A 15,674-nucleotide genomic window follows, 5' to 3' on the forward strand; every position below is an offset into this window, starting at 1 on the left:
CCATGTCAACATTCACTGACAGCATTCAGGTATTCACATTGTTTCCCTTTACTCTAATCACCTTTTCATCAAGCCAAATGCTTTTTAAAGAGATTTGCAAACCTGGTAATTTTGCTATGCATTTTATGCAGTCTCTTTTTCCAAACATTAAAAGGGCAGTTTTACATATGATCAATTTAACACTGATTTCTGAGAGGTTTATATACCCAACTCTAGTGGACTTCCTTTTCAGATAAATATTATGGCCAATTTATTTTGTGTCCTCACCAATTTATTTGAATGTATTTCCTAACTCTGTGATCCTGCTCAAGTCCTCTCTTAGTGTCTGGTTTCTCTACTATTTTATTCACACGATTCTGCTGAAGGATATACAGAAATGACAGGATTTGGCCAATTTCACCACTATAATACCCATCTTCAAGCAAACACCTGCGATTGAGAAATCCATAGTTTTTCATCTCTCATCAGTCTCCTCAGCACATTCCCCACAGTGGTTACTGAAATCGTCTTTTCTAGTGATTTTATTTTTACCTTTAAAGTACAGATAAACCAACACACACCTTTTTTCTCCACATGATTCATGAAAACAGACTTATATCACAACTCTCAATCTGCATTTTAAAAATCACTGCACAAAAGTACTATTGTTAAATTTTAGATGCTGTTATTTAGGTTATAGAGAATTCTGAAAGAATAGGAAGGTGTTTTCTCTAATAGTTCTATAAAAATGTATCCAATGAATGACAAAGATTCACAAATTTTTCATGGATATTTAATTACAGCAATGAAATGTTCTACAATGTCAACAATAAAAATTCTGAAAAAAATCAGATAAATCTGTACAGTAAACAATTTTTTTTTGGTGGGGGTGATTTAAGAAGTTATGTTAAAAGTAAGTCTATGAATAAGTAAGACATATTTTTTTCCTCAAAAAATAAAACATTTTGTTTAGAAGCTCAAAAGTCATTATTACATGATCTGAATAGTTTCCTGAAGAATCTAGAGCATCATATGTTCAAATGGAACATGTTAGGGCATTTTCAATTCTGTTAGCTAACTGAAGGGAGAGATTTGACATGGGGTCTAACCAGCCAGATCAATTAACCAAAGGAAAGGTCAGAGTCTTAGCACAGATTTACCTCTGTTTGCCTGTTTCTCCTTTATTCTGCTTCCATCATCCAAAAACTGATTACTGTCCTTTAGATGTGCCTGAGTCCTTCAAGATGCCCTGGTAGGCCTTTTACCTTATAAAGCTTTCTGGAGGTCTCTGTCTAGCACTGACTGCTGCCTCCCACCCCTGTATTTTATATTTTGTACCAGTCACATTATGACTTGGATACTTAATATCAGCACACACTAAACATTTGCAGCATTCCTCCCATTGCTGAGTAAAGTGAAGTTTGGTCCTTTGCTCAGCTGTGTCTGACTCCTTGCAATTCCATGAACTGTAGCCCACCAAGCTCCTCTGTCAATAGAATTTTCCAGTCAAGAACACTGGAGAGGGTTGCCATTTCTTCCTGCACGGGATCTTCCCAACCCAGGGATCAAAGCCAGCCCATGTCTCCTGTGTCTCCTGTATTGGTAGGTGGATTCTTTACCTACCTGGGAAGCCCCTAAACTGAAGCTGAATAAGTGAGTTCTCACTATACAAACAGGCTGACACAACCCATATTTAAAGATCAAACAAACAAAAAACCCTTCTTCCTCCTTTGGAAGACTCTCCCCTAGCTCCTGACCTTGTGCTGAAACCTCTGGGTTGTGCATCCTCTCTCTCTCTATTCTCTCCTAAACTAAGCAAAACCAGGCTCTGTCACCAGCACTTCATCCATTCTGCCTTTTCCTTTCATCAAAGTCGAAAAATGACTCCACATGGCAAAATCCTACTATTTTTCAGTCCTCATCTTTTTGACATCTTCATACATCATGTATTAGACAAAGCATTTGATTTTGTTGATCCTGGGACACTCTGGTCTCATAGGTTTTCCCACCTTGTGCCTCCTGGCAGGACTTTCATTCTCTTTGATCACTAAAACCAGAGTTCTCGACCCCTGCTCCCCACACCTCTATAACTTCAGGAGACCGACCCTCTAGGTGTCTCAGCTGGTTCCAGGTTTTACTTTCTTCTATGTTCTGCCAATTTTTATGGCTTTTCTCCATCTCATTGCAGGCCTTGACTCTGAATTTATGTACCTTTCTTGTGAACTGCTTGGATTTGTCTGATAAGGCTCTCAAAAATGTGTTCAACCCAATGAAAAAACTGCCTTTTCTAATCTTGCACACTACATTAAGGGCATGCCACTTACCCAGTTGCTCAGACTAATACCTGCCTCCTATCTATTAAGAAAGGAAAAATCTAAACTTGGAAATGAGATTAGGAAGAAAAAATCTGCTTTACCTCGTAATGCCATGTTTAAGGATTATCTACTAAGCACCTCAAGGGCCTAAAAGCATCTGACTCTCTGAGGGAATGGAATATTTATTGACTTATTATTTACTCTTATAATAATTATGGTCCAAAATTTTTACAACTCTGTACAAGATGCTATGAAGACGGGTCACAAAGAGTCGGACATGACGAGGTGACAACAAAAAACATGTTAACTTGAAAAGAACTTATAAGGAGCAAATGATCACTAACTGGCAGTGGGGATAACTCCAAACAATAGGGTTTTATTGACCTAGAGAACATGATCCAGTTGGGATCAAACTGGACAATGTTCCAGCATTCTCACTTTTTTTTTCCCCAATGACTATCTATTTGTGTCTATATGCACGTCATCTGAGGAACCAGTTTGTTTCTCTGTTGGTTTGCTCACTAATGAGTTAAAATTTTGACATTTCCTATATATTTTTCTGACAACTGTTTTAAATTTGGGGATTATGTTTTAAGAGTGTCAGAGATCCTGTAAAAATGCCCAGATGGACATCCGCTGGACCTCTGGGGAGGGCGCCCCATGAATGCTCTGAGCCCAGTGATGCCTTTTTCAGGCTCCTGAGTTTAATATCAAGAGACAAGAGAACGTTGCTTTCAATCTCGGTTTTGTTTTCTTAACTCTGGCCTTGTTTTGTTTGCTGCCGGTTCTGCTTCCTGCTGAATCTGGCTCTTCTTTTGCTTTGTCTGTGGCAGTGGCAGCAACAATAGAGGGTCTGTCTACAGATGAAATCGGGTCGATAGAAAATCTCAGAGGTGTATTGAGAGCTGGGTGGCAGATGACAGAAAATCTGGTTTTTCTGTCTGTTAGTAAGCTACAAAAGTTCATATCATTCAAGAAAATATCTTGTCCATAATAAAGAACAGCCCTTCATGTTCTGGGATTAGGTTTCTGTGTCCATTTCCATCTACGTCAAGTGGTAAAACTGGAACTACTAGTTTTCTCTGCATGTTTAAAAAAAAGTCATTTCAATTGGTGAAAATAGTCTCTCACATTCTGCACCCTAGGAATACTGGTCTGGGCAGACAGATATCAACTGAACAGAGCTCCTGCTCTGATTGATCTATGTAGACATCGTTCTCATGCAGTTAGCTAAAGAATTCCCAGGGGGGAAAAAGAAACTGAACTTCTCATACTGTGAATATGCTTCTCTTTCAAGAAAAAGCCATTTTTAAGAAATGGATGACTCAAAAGAATTTTAATATAAGAATCTGAATCCACAATCAAAGTGAATTATTTGAAATATCAAACAAGTTTGATAAATTTGGCTTAAAAGAAGCTTTATGAAAACCATGATGAGAGGCCACTTTGCAAGCACAGGACAGCTACAGTAAGAAGGGGATGCTAACAGGCACTGACGAGAATCTGAAGAAACTGGACGCCTCATACACAGCTGGTGGCAGTGTAAAATGATGCAGTCACTTTGGAAATAGTTTGGCAGTTTAGTTAAACTAAAACTTAGAGTTTTAAACTAAAACAAAACTTAGAGTTAAATTAAACTTTGAGTTCCCATACTACTTAGTAATTTCATTCCTATCACACCCGTGAAAGTGAAGTCCCTCAGTTGTGTCCGACCCTTTGAGACCCCATGGACTGTAGCCCGCCAGGCTCCTCCGTCCATGGGATTCTCCAGGCAAGGATACTGGAGTGGGATGCGGGATGCCATTTCCTTCTCCAGGGGATCTTCCCAACCCAGGGATTGAACCCGGGTCTCTCTCATTGCAGGCAGACGCTTTAACCTCTGAGCCACCAGGGAAGCCCATGAGAGATACATTCATGAGCTGAATTGAAAACATATCCAAACACTGACATAGGAACATTTAGATCAGCATTATTCATAACACTTTAAAAAAGGAAACAACCCAAATGCCTATCAAATGATGAATGGAAACGTGTTTTATCCATACCATGGAATATTATTACTCATAAAAATTAATGGTACACGTTACAAAGTTGGAAACATTATACTATATGAAAGAAGCCAGCTACAGAAGGTCACATACTATATGGGTGCATGTGTGCTAAGTTGCTTCAGTCATGTCTGACTCTGTGTGACCTCGTGGACTGTAGCCTGCCAGGCTCCTCTGTCTATGGAATTCTCCAGGCAAGAATACTGGAGTGGGTTGCCATGTCCTCCTCCAGGGGATCTTCCTAGCCCAGGGATCGAACCGGCATCTCTTACATCTCCTGCATTGGCAGGCAGGTTCTTTACCACTAGCGCCACCTGGGAAGCTCACATACTGTATAATTTCATCTAAATTAAATGCCAAATTAAGAGACAAATGTAGATAAGTGATGACCAGGGGCTAGAAGAACAGGGGGAGTACATGCCAAGGGTTATAGGTTTCTTTGGGAGATGAAAAAAATGTTCTCAAGTTACATGGTGGTGATGGTTGCATAGCTAATTGTGAATATACTAAAAACTACTGAACTGTGTTATATGTACCATAATCCCAAACTCCTAATTTATTCCTCCCCCTTTCCCCTTCAGTGGCCATAAGTTTGTTTTCTATGTCTGCTAGTTTGTTTCTGTTTTATAAATAAGCTCATCTGTACTTTTACATTTCATATTTAAACTGATAAGTTTATATATGTCTTTCTCTGACTTCACTTAGTACGATAATCTGTAGTTCCATCCATGTTATTGCAAATGGCATTGCTTTCATTCTCATTTATGGCTGAGTAAGACGGTGACTGCAGCCATGAAATTAAAAGATGCTTACTCCTTGGAAGGAAAGTTATGACCAACCTAGATAGCATATTCAAAAGCAGAGACATTACCTTGCCAACAAAGGTCCATCTAGTCAAGGCTATGGTTTTTCCTGTGGTCATGTATGGATGTGAGAGTTGGACTGTGAAGTAGGCTGAGCGCCAAAGAATTGATGCTTTTGAATTGTGGTGTTGGAGAAGACTCTTGAGAGTCCCTTGGACTGCAAGGAGATCCAACCACTCCATTCTGAAGGAGATCAGCCCTGGGATTTCTTTGGAAGGGATGATGCTAAAGCTGAAACTCCAGTACTTTGGTCACCTCATGCGAAGAGTTGACTCATTGGAAAAGACTCTGATGCTGGGAGGGATTGGGGGCAGGAGGAGAAGGGGACGACAGAGGATGAGATGGCTGGATGGCATCACCGACTCGATGGACATGAGTCTGAGTGAACTCCGGGAGTTGGTGATGGACAGGGAGGCCTGGCATGCTGCGATTCATGGGGTTGCAAAGAGTCGGACACGACTGAGCGACTGAACTAAACTGAACTGAATATTGTGTTTTATATATACACACACACACACACCCCTATTTTCTTTATCCATTCCTCTGTCAATAGATAGTTAGCTTGTTTCCTGTCTTGGTTATTGTAAATAGTGCTGCTATGAACACTGTAGAGGTGCATGTATCTTTTTGAATTAGAGTTTTTTTTCTTCTCTAGATATATGTCCAGAGTGGGACTGCTGGGTCATATGGCAGTTCTATTTTTAGGTTTTAAGGAACTTCCACACTCTTCTCCATACTGTGTACCAATTAACATTCCCACCAACAGTGTGGGAGAGTTCCCCTTTTTTTCCACATCCTTTTCAACATTTATTATTTATAGATTTTTGGCTGATGGCCATTCTGACTGGTGTGAGGGGACACCTCTTTTTAGTTTTAATTTGCATTTCTCTGATAATTAATGACATTGAGCACCTTTTCATGTGTCTTTTGGCATCTATATGTCTTCTTGGGAGAAGTATATATTTAGGTCTTCTGCCCATTTTTGATTGAGTTGTTTGTAGGATGTTTATTATATGTGCTGCTACTTGCTAGGCTGCAAAATTGCTTGTATATGACAGACAAACTGTCATGCTCAATTATCTACCTCCAGATTTTCTCTATCAAATAGAAGCTGAGGTTAAAAGTTGATCAATGGGAAGGAAATATAAAACAGAGGGGATGTGTGTATACATATAACTGATTCGGTCTGTATATGTATATGTACATATACGTATATGTATACATATACGTATATGTATACATATAACTGATTCTGTACAGCAGAAACTAATACAACATTATGAGGTTAACTATACTCCATTAAATTTTTTTAAAAGTTGCAATTAGTACGGATGGTTCTTTTTAAACTATAAAAAAGTGACAAAAATATACCACATATTCAAGACAATAGATGTGTTTTTATTTATTATATAAAGTAAGGAAATCCTTCCTTACAGTAAAATACCGGAATATAAATAGGGATGGTAAACAACAGAAAGTGGGTGAATATATTAAATTGTAGGAGGTTCGAGGAAAGTAAATTATTTACTCTGGTTTATTGTAGTTGTAAACAGAAAGTCTAAAGTGAAAAAAAAAAGCAGAACTTTAATTGGCTCTATTTAATGGAAATCTTCATAATATAGTAAGAAAGGTCTATAAACCATTTACTGACAAATATTACATTAATGCAAGATTAGAATTGGGTTTTTTGTTAAAATGAAGAATCTATATGCACTAAATCAAATCAATAGGACTTCCCTGGTGGCTTAGTAGTAAAGAAACTACCTGTAATGCAAGAGATGTGGGTTTGATCCCTGGGTCAGGAAGATCCCCTGGAGAAGGAAATGGTAACCCACTCCTGTGTTCTTGGCTGAGAAATCCCATGGACAGAGGAGTCTGGCAGTTCATGGGGTCACAAAAGAGTTGGACACAACTTAGTGACCAAACAAATCAAATCAATTATGCTCAATATTAAGACACATCAAAGTTTATGTATTTTAAGAAAGAAAAATGCCATCAACTGTAAAATATATATATGGAATTCATATATGGTATAGTGCCTACCAGTGTGCATTGTATTAATAGAACCAATGAAATTACGGTAATAGGCAATGTAGAAACTCATTTTAATCAAACGTTGTTTTAAAGGTTGATAAAATGAAGCTGGAACCCTGTGAGCTCACTTTCCCTAAAGTAGACAAAAAGACTTTGCATTACCTATAGACATCCCAGAGATCAATCACACAAGGAACCAAACCTGCACCTTTCATTGTCATACTCTGGCTCCTTATTCTAATATAAGATGACTGGCATGTAATTTGGGAACAGAATTAAAAAAAAAAAAATGGGCCTGATACAGCTTCTCATTTTCAGAAAGTAAGGCAACTTTTAGGAAAAGTTTATGAGACACTATGTAAAGATGTTTTCCACTCTTAATAATAAATTTAGCCTAAAAATCATCAATTTCTGTATCTTGGACACACCAAAAGAAGGTAGACGACTACCATGACTCCACCCTAAGGCCAAAAAAGGATAAGTAATTTAAAGCATATAAAAAGATGGCTATAATACATACAAATTCACCGCTGCTGCTGCTAAGTCGCTTCAGTCGTGTCCGACTCTGTGCGACCCCATAGACGGCAGCCCACCAGCCCCCTCTGTCCATGGGATTTTCCAGGACAAATTCACTATATGTTTTCAAATAAATCAGAAGTCTCCTCAAATTATTTGAGTCCTACACTTGTTTGGATCAATATACAAGTTGTTAATGATAAATGATCAACACAAAAGGAATTTGCTGATCAAGAAACCCCCAGGCATCTCACTCATAATTTCTAGGAGTTAAAATTCTGGGACTGATAACAGGATGGTGTCAAATTCCATCTAAGCATATCCACTGGACCTATTTTGACAGCAGCATCACTTTAGAACCAAGGGATGTGCTCAAGTTAGATCGCTATTTACATTCGATCCCTCAAATAGCCAGACCTTTTGAAGTAGTTGTGTCTGTGTAATTCTTATTGAATTTCACTCACACACAACTGGATTTATCTATGAGCCTATAAACACTCTTTGTATTGAGGACTTACATATTATTGATCGATCCCTATTCATTTAGTTTATTTCTAATTAGCTTACCTACTTGGAATTATTCACAAGTATTTCATGTTTCTAATTATACTGTATTGATGTATTTTATAAATTTCATGTCCTAATGTTTGTTGCTGGCACATAAAAACACAACCGATTTGTTACTGTTGTTACTGTTATTATTGCCAACTCTCCCCCATATGTTGTTACTGTTACTTTTATTCTTACTACCCCTCCCATATGTTCCCTATTTCTTCCTCCAGTTTACTCCCAACGGGGGACTTTTTCCTTCCACATGAAGAGTAGGTTGGCTGGTGATGAATTCTTAGAAATTTCATCCATTCATCCTTGGACTATCTGAAGGATATTTTCACTTGGTAACATGTACCATGGAGAAGGCAATGGCAACCCACTCCAGTGTTCTTGCCTGGAGAATCCCAGGGACAGGGGAGCCTGGTGGGCTGCCACCTATGGGGTCGCCCAGAGTCGGACACGACTGAAGCGACTTAGCAGCAGCAGCAGCAACAGGTACTGAGCATTAACAGTAGGTCTGATGTTTTTCTTTTTTTCTCTACCATTCTTCTTTTCAGTCATTCCATGGGTTTGGGGTTTTGATAACTTCTGCTGAATTTCCAGCCAAAGTCTCAGTGTTTCTTTCCTGAACATAATCTCTTTCTCCCCTCCCTAGGATTATTTTAAGAAAAATCGTTTTCTTTAGTTCTCAGTACACAGATCATAATATTGCTAGGTTTGTTTTTCTCTCCCTCTATCCTGAGAGTATGAAAGGCTGTTGGATTTACAATGTAATGTATCAATATTTCACTACTTTGGCAAAGTTCTCAGCCAGCCCTTCAGGACTCAAGTCTTGTTTCTGCCACTGCTCTCCTCCTGGGACGTGGTTACACTCTCAGGTCACCTTTCCATCTTGTTCCGCATCTGACCTGTTTCCCTTCAACTTCTCTTGTCTCTTGTGTGAACGTATATACTTTCCACAGACCTGGTCACTAACTCTCGGTCCTGCTGTTTCTAATACGCCATTAAACCCACCTATTAAATGTACTGTTAGGGTTTTTTTTTGGGGGGGGGCATTTTTTAGTTTAAAATTATCACTCAATTTGTAAAAATGGATTCCAAGTCTTTGCTGAAAGCATTCCTCCCACTTTGTCTCTAGAACATATTGATCATGGATATTTTAAAGTCCCTTTTTGATAATGCTATTGTTAGTTTTTCTTGTTGGTTGGTCCTTTTCTTCATTAATTGAAGTTAGATGCCAGACCTTGTGGGTGAAAACCTACAGAGGCTTTGGATGATATTATTTTCCTCCAACAGGAGTGAAATTGTTTTTGATTGCCAGAGAGAATAAATCCTGCTCCTATTCTGAGCTGGGCTTAAAGACAGGTCTGCTGTTACTTGAGAGTATGATGCTATTCCCAGAGTTTGGCCCTCCTGGAATTCTTCCAGGACACCAAAGTGTTTTCCATGCACTTGAAGTGGGCATGGGGTCTCCCAGCACCTGGCAGCTGCTGGAGAGTTTGCTCAGAAGTTCATCCTCCAGCTGCTGCTGTTTGGTTAATTTCTTGGTTAATTTCTGTGCATACACAGCTCAGCAGTAAACAAATTAGGGAAATCTGTTACAAACTGTGGGACCCCCCCCACACACAACTCAGTTTCTAACTCTCTGTCAGTTCCTGAACTGTGACATCTGTATCCTCACCCCAGGAAGATGCCGCTCTTTGCTTGGTTGCACTCATCTCACACGTTAGTAAAGTGATGCTCAAAATTCTCCAAGCCAGGCTTCAGCAATACATGAACCATGAACTTCCAGCTGTTCAAGCTGGTTTTACAAAAGGCAGAGGAACCAGAGATCAAAATGCCAACATCTGATGGATCATCGAAAAAGCAAGAGAGTTCCAGAAAAAAAACATCTATTTCTGCTTTATTGACTATGCCAAAGCCTTGACTGTGTGGATCACAATAAACTGTGGAAAATTCTGAAAGAGATAGGAATACCAGACCACCTGACCTATCTCTTGAGACACCTGTATGCAGGTCAGGAAGCAACATTTAGAACTGGACATGGAACAACAGACTGGTTCCAAATAGGAAAAGGAGTACATCAAGGCTGTATATTGTCACCCTGCTTATTTAACTGATATGCAGAGTACATCATGAGAAACACTGGGCTGGAGGAAGCACAAGCTGGGATCAAGATTGCCAGGAGAAATATCAATAACCTCAGATATGCAGATGACATGACCTTTAAGTGAAGAAGAACTAAATAGCCTTTTGATGAAAGTGAAAGAGGAGAGTGAAAAAGTTGGCTTAAAGCTCAACATTCAGAAAACTAAGATCATGGCATCTGGTCCCACCACTTCATGGGAAATAGATGGGGAAACAGTGGGAACAGTGGCTGACTTTATTTTTTGGGGTTCCAAAATCACTGCAGATGGTGATTGCAGAAATGAAATTAAAAGATGCTTGCTCCTTGGAAAGAAAGTTATGACCAACCTAGACAGCATATTAAAAAGCAGAGATACTAATTTGTCAACAAAGTATACTTTCCACAGACCTGGTCACTAACTCTCAGTCCTGCTGTTTCTAATATGCAATTAAGCCCACTTATTAAATGTACTGTTTGGGTTTTTTTTGGGGGGGGGCATTTTTTAGTTTAAAATTATCACTCAATTTGTAAAAAAGGTCTGTCTAGCCAAGGCTATGGTTTTTCCAGTAGTCATGTATGGATGTGAGAGTTGGACTACAAAGAAAGCAGAGCACTGAAGAATTGATGCTTTTGAACTGTGGTGTTGAAGAAGACTCTTGAGAGTCCCTTGGACTGCAAGGAGATCCAACCAGTCCATCCTAAAGGAGATCAGTCCTGGGTGTTCATTGGAAGGACTGATGTTGAAGCTGCAACTCCAATACTTTGGCCACCTGATGCGAAGAGCTGACTCATTTGAAAGACTCTGATGCTGGGAAATATTGAGGGCAGGACGAGAAGGGGACGCCAGAGGATGAGATGGTTGGATGGCATCACCAACTCAATGGACATGAGTTTGAGTAAACTCTGGGAAGTTGGTGATGGACAGGGAGGCCTGGCGTGCTGTGGTTCATGGGGTCACAAAGAGTCAGACACGACTGAGCGACTGAACTGATCTGAACTGAATATATGTGTCACTGGATTGCAAAGTCCCTCCAGAGGAAAAGGGGTCCATGTGGCATTACTTTGTGTCCTTCTCTTCTTTCAAGGGTTGCAGCCCCTCCAATTTCTTTGTCTGAAATATTGCTTATAAGTGCTGTCAAATAGTTTTTTATCTGTTCGTCTGTTTTGGTTTAGTTTTTATAGCTTTGTAGGAGAGATGATCCATCTGATACCAGCTACTCTGTCACACCTGCAACTGGACAGGCTGTGTCATCTCAGTCCTTACTTTCAAATAAGTTTAGAGTCATCAGGACCAGTGGTGGTATCAAAGTCTCCACTTTATGAGTAATGAAGAGGTATGCATTATAGGGCTGCAGTGATTCATTTCTTTGCAAACTACACTGAGTAGTGTTTTCCAACTTGCTTCTATTCACAGTTCCCTGACAGGCTATAGGTGACAGACAGCCTGGCAGACCAGCAAGGCTTCTCCTCTGAGCAGATGTCAGCTGCTCCTCTGAGGTATGAATCACTGCTTCAGGATGTCCCAGGTCTGGAAGTTCTCTAGTTTCCACAGATCTGAGGTGCACATTTTCACTGGGCTTTTTAAGGCTGTGCCATTTAGAGAACTCTACATTATTCAGGAGCTGAATAAGTCAGCATCTACTCTTGGTATTTCTCCTCCTTTTAGTACAGATTTCACTGAATTTGAAAGGTGTTTTCTATAGTTTATAATTTAAGGATGCTGTTGTCTCCTAGTAGATAGTAGATAGAAGTTTTAGTCTTCTTCTTACAAAATTTGGGTAACTTTCAGTTGGCAATTAGAGATGAACAAAAATATCTATTCTCTTCAATCTGCAGTCTGTGATCATGAGTTCTATTGAGGAGGTAAAATCGATTGTCTTTCTCAATGACTGATTTGGACACAAGTTCTCTACGAGAGTAATTAAGTCTCCCAAAGGTAATCACTGGTTCCTGGAGGTGGGAAGAATGAAAAGATCTCAGGTAACACACCGGTTGGGTCCTCCAAGAGGCCACAGTGTATCAAGACAAACACAGAGTACCTATGAGGTTAAAATGTCATGTGGGGAGGTCTTTAGGGAAAGAACATCCAGAAGTATAGTGGGGGCTGATAATGCTACAAATAAAGTGTTATAAAGAGGACTGGGAGGAGTTAAAACTAGGGCAGCTTCCAACTTTTTGATTTGGGAACTAGGTGGTTAATGGGGTAGAAAGAATATACTTATTCTGTTCAAATACTAAATCAATCAATCATTTGTTTATTATTTATTCTAAGAAACATTTAAGGACCTTAGTGATCATAAATAATGAACTAACTAATACACATGTATTTCCAGTCTATCATGAAGTCAACCAAATATACATGTGTGTGTACACACACAGACACTGTTCAACAAAAGCTGGTGTGTGTACAATATTAAGTAAATACTGAAACATTAGAAAATAAAAGGGAACCTTCCTACATTGTTGGTGGGAATGCAGCCACTATGGAGAACAGTATGGCTGTTGTTCAAAAAATGAAAAGGAGAACTACCATACGATGTACCAATTCCACTCCAGAGGAAACCATAATTCAAAACAATACAGTCACTTCAGTGTTCCTTGCAGCACTATTTACAGTAGCCAAGACATGGAAGCAACCCCGGTGTCCATCCACAGATGAATGGATAAAGAAAATGTGGTACATATATGCAATGGAATATTACTCAATCATAAAAAAGAAATCTTGCCAATTTTAGCAATATGGCTGCAAGTAGAAATGATCATTTTAAGTGAAGTAAGTCAGAGAAAGACAAATATTATATGATATCACTTATGTGGAATCCAAAAAGTGATACAAATGAACTTATTGACAAAATAGAAGTAGACCCACAGATAAAGAAAAACCTACTGTTAACCAAAATGGAAAGCGGGTAGGGAAGGGATAAAGTATGAGTTTGGATTAACAAACACACACTAATGTATCTATCTATCTATCTATCTATCTATATATATACATAAAATAGATAAACAACAAGGATCAACTATATAGCAAACTATATATATTCAATATCTCATAATAACCTATAATGGAAATGAATAGGAAAAAAATATATATACATGTATATGTGTATGTATATACACACATATATACATATACATACATACACACATACATATATATATATATATATATATATACATACACACACACATATATATGTGTGAGTGCATGCATGCTAAGTGGCTTCAGTCGTGTCCAGCTCTTTGTGACTCTAATGGACTGTAGCCCTCCAGGCTCCTCTGTCCATGGGATTCTCCAGGTAAGAATACTGGAGTGGGTTGCCATGCCCTCTTCTAGGAGATCTTTCTGACCCAGAGATCAAACCCATGTCTCTGATGTCTCCTGCTTTGGCAGGTGGGTTCTTCACCACTAGTGCCGCATGGAAATCATTCCCCTCATATACATACATGTGTGTGTATACACGCGCACACACACACACGCATATATAAATGTAACTGAATCACATTGCTGTATACCTGAAACATAGCAAATCAAACTAAAGTAAAAAAAAAAACATATAAAAAGTAAATACTTTCTCATATCATGTATGAACCATAAAATAGTATAAATGAGTCACAAAATGATAAAGTCAGAAAGCTGAAGATGGACACACAAGTGATTTCATAATATAACTGCTGTTTTAGTTTACAAAGGAACAAAGATCACCAATTATTTTGGATGATGCAAATAACTTAGAAAACATTTCCACTGATTATAGGAAGTTAGTGCATAAGGTCTTTTGAGAATCCTTCAAGGTCTAGGGCTTTTGAGTCACTAAACTGGGTATATACTGTGCATTCAGTCAGTGAGTGCTGATTATACCAATTTCATTATTGTGTCTGCGCTTTATGATGTCCTGGTTGAAATCAAGGTAATCATATTTAAAAATGAGTAAAGAAATGTAGCTCTAAGTGATTACTGCCTTAAAAAATGATAAAGTAAAAAAAAAGCCTTTACAATTTTTACCATATTGTTTTAAATTTAAGTTACCAAGTGTAGCATAAAATCTGTTAAGTATGTATGCTAAAGCAATGAATTTGAAAATAAAATATTTTATATAGTCTGTATCATACTGTGTAAAGCTATTGTGCTAAAAAGCAACCCCAACACTTCTTTTACTTCATACACCAAGTGTATGATTCATAAATAAAATATGCAGTGGGAAAAAAGACCATCTAAGCTCAACATAGACCTAGCAGTCTGCAAGTTTCCTTTTTCTTTGAAATAGATATTTTTCCTAATGTATCATACCAAGGACTTGCAGCATACTAGATAAACCATTGGCCAAATTATGATACTATCTGAATTAAAAATACTTAATAGCTAAAGAATTAGAACTGAATCCCATATTTTAATTTTTTCCTTCAATTCATAGCACTAGAAATTATTGTGCCACATTTGGTTTAAAATATGTTTTTTTAAATGCAGTGATACTTCCTCTTTATATTTAATGATATATTTCATAAGTCTTGAATTAATAAAACAAATCCTAGGAAAACTGCTCTATTGGAAAGGTAAAGCTCAGAGCCCTGCTATCTGAGTCTCCTCTTCTTATCCTTTAATATTCCTGTTTCAAACCTGTATGTGGCAATTTGCAGACAGTTAATGTTCATTAGAGTACCAACAGTCCAGGGGCATGACTGAAAATTTCCTCATTAATGAAATTGGACTTCTCCAAGCTGACATACATTCTTTCAGCTCATCATAAAGCCCAGTCAAGTGGAAAAGTTAAATATTAATAATAAAAATATATAATAATAATAATAAAAATAAAAAAAAAAGGATAATAAAAAAATATAGTAGATAATAAAAAAAAAAGAAAGGTGTTGTGTCATACCTTATGTAGTCATCTGACCTGTGAGAGATGTAAGGATAACTTTTAAAAGACAAAGTAACTCACTTAATTCTTGACATTTGTGTGCAGTAGCTGAGTTATAAACATGCAGCATAACTACCCTTCCTTCTATTCTCTCACAGTCCTGCGAGGCAGGAGTGGCAGGTTGAGTCTCATTTCTCAGATGAATATATGCATCCTAATATTACATATATACTATGAGTCGGTTTTGCTTTGCACCATATAATTGGCATCAAGTAGATGGCATTCCACTCCTGTACTCTTGCCTGGAAAACCCCATGGACGGAGGAGCCTGGTGGGCTGCAGTCCATGGGTTTGCTAAGAGTCGGACACAACTGAGCAAC

At 38.3% G+C, this 15,674-nt stretch overlaps 1 protein-coding gene across 49 annotated transcripts in view; it reads right to left on the minus strand.

The window, feature by feature from the left end:
- Positions 1-15,674, minus strand: part of RIMS1 (regulating synaptic membrane exocytosis 1) — a 596,845-nt gene that overhangs the window by 73,369 nt on the left and 507,802 nt on the right. The gene's annotated exons all lie outside the window — the stretch shown is intronic.

Source organism: Bubalus bubalis, chromosome 10 (assembly GCF_019923935.1).
Source record: "Bubalus bubalis isolate 160015118507 breed Murrah chromosome 10, NDDB_SH_1, whole genome shotgun sequence".
Taxonomy (NCBI): domain Eukaryota; kingdom Metazoa; phylum Chordata; class Mammalia; order Artiodactyla; family Bovidae; genus Bubalus; species Bubalus bubalis.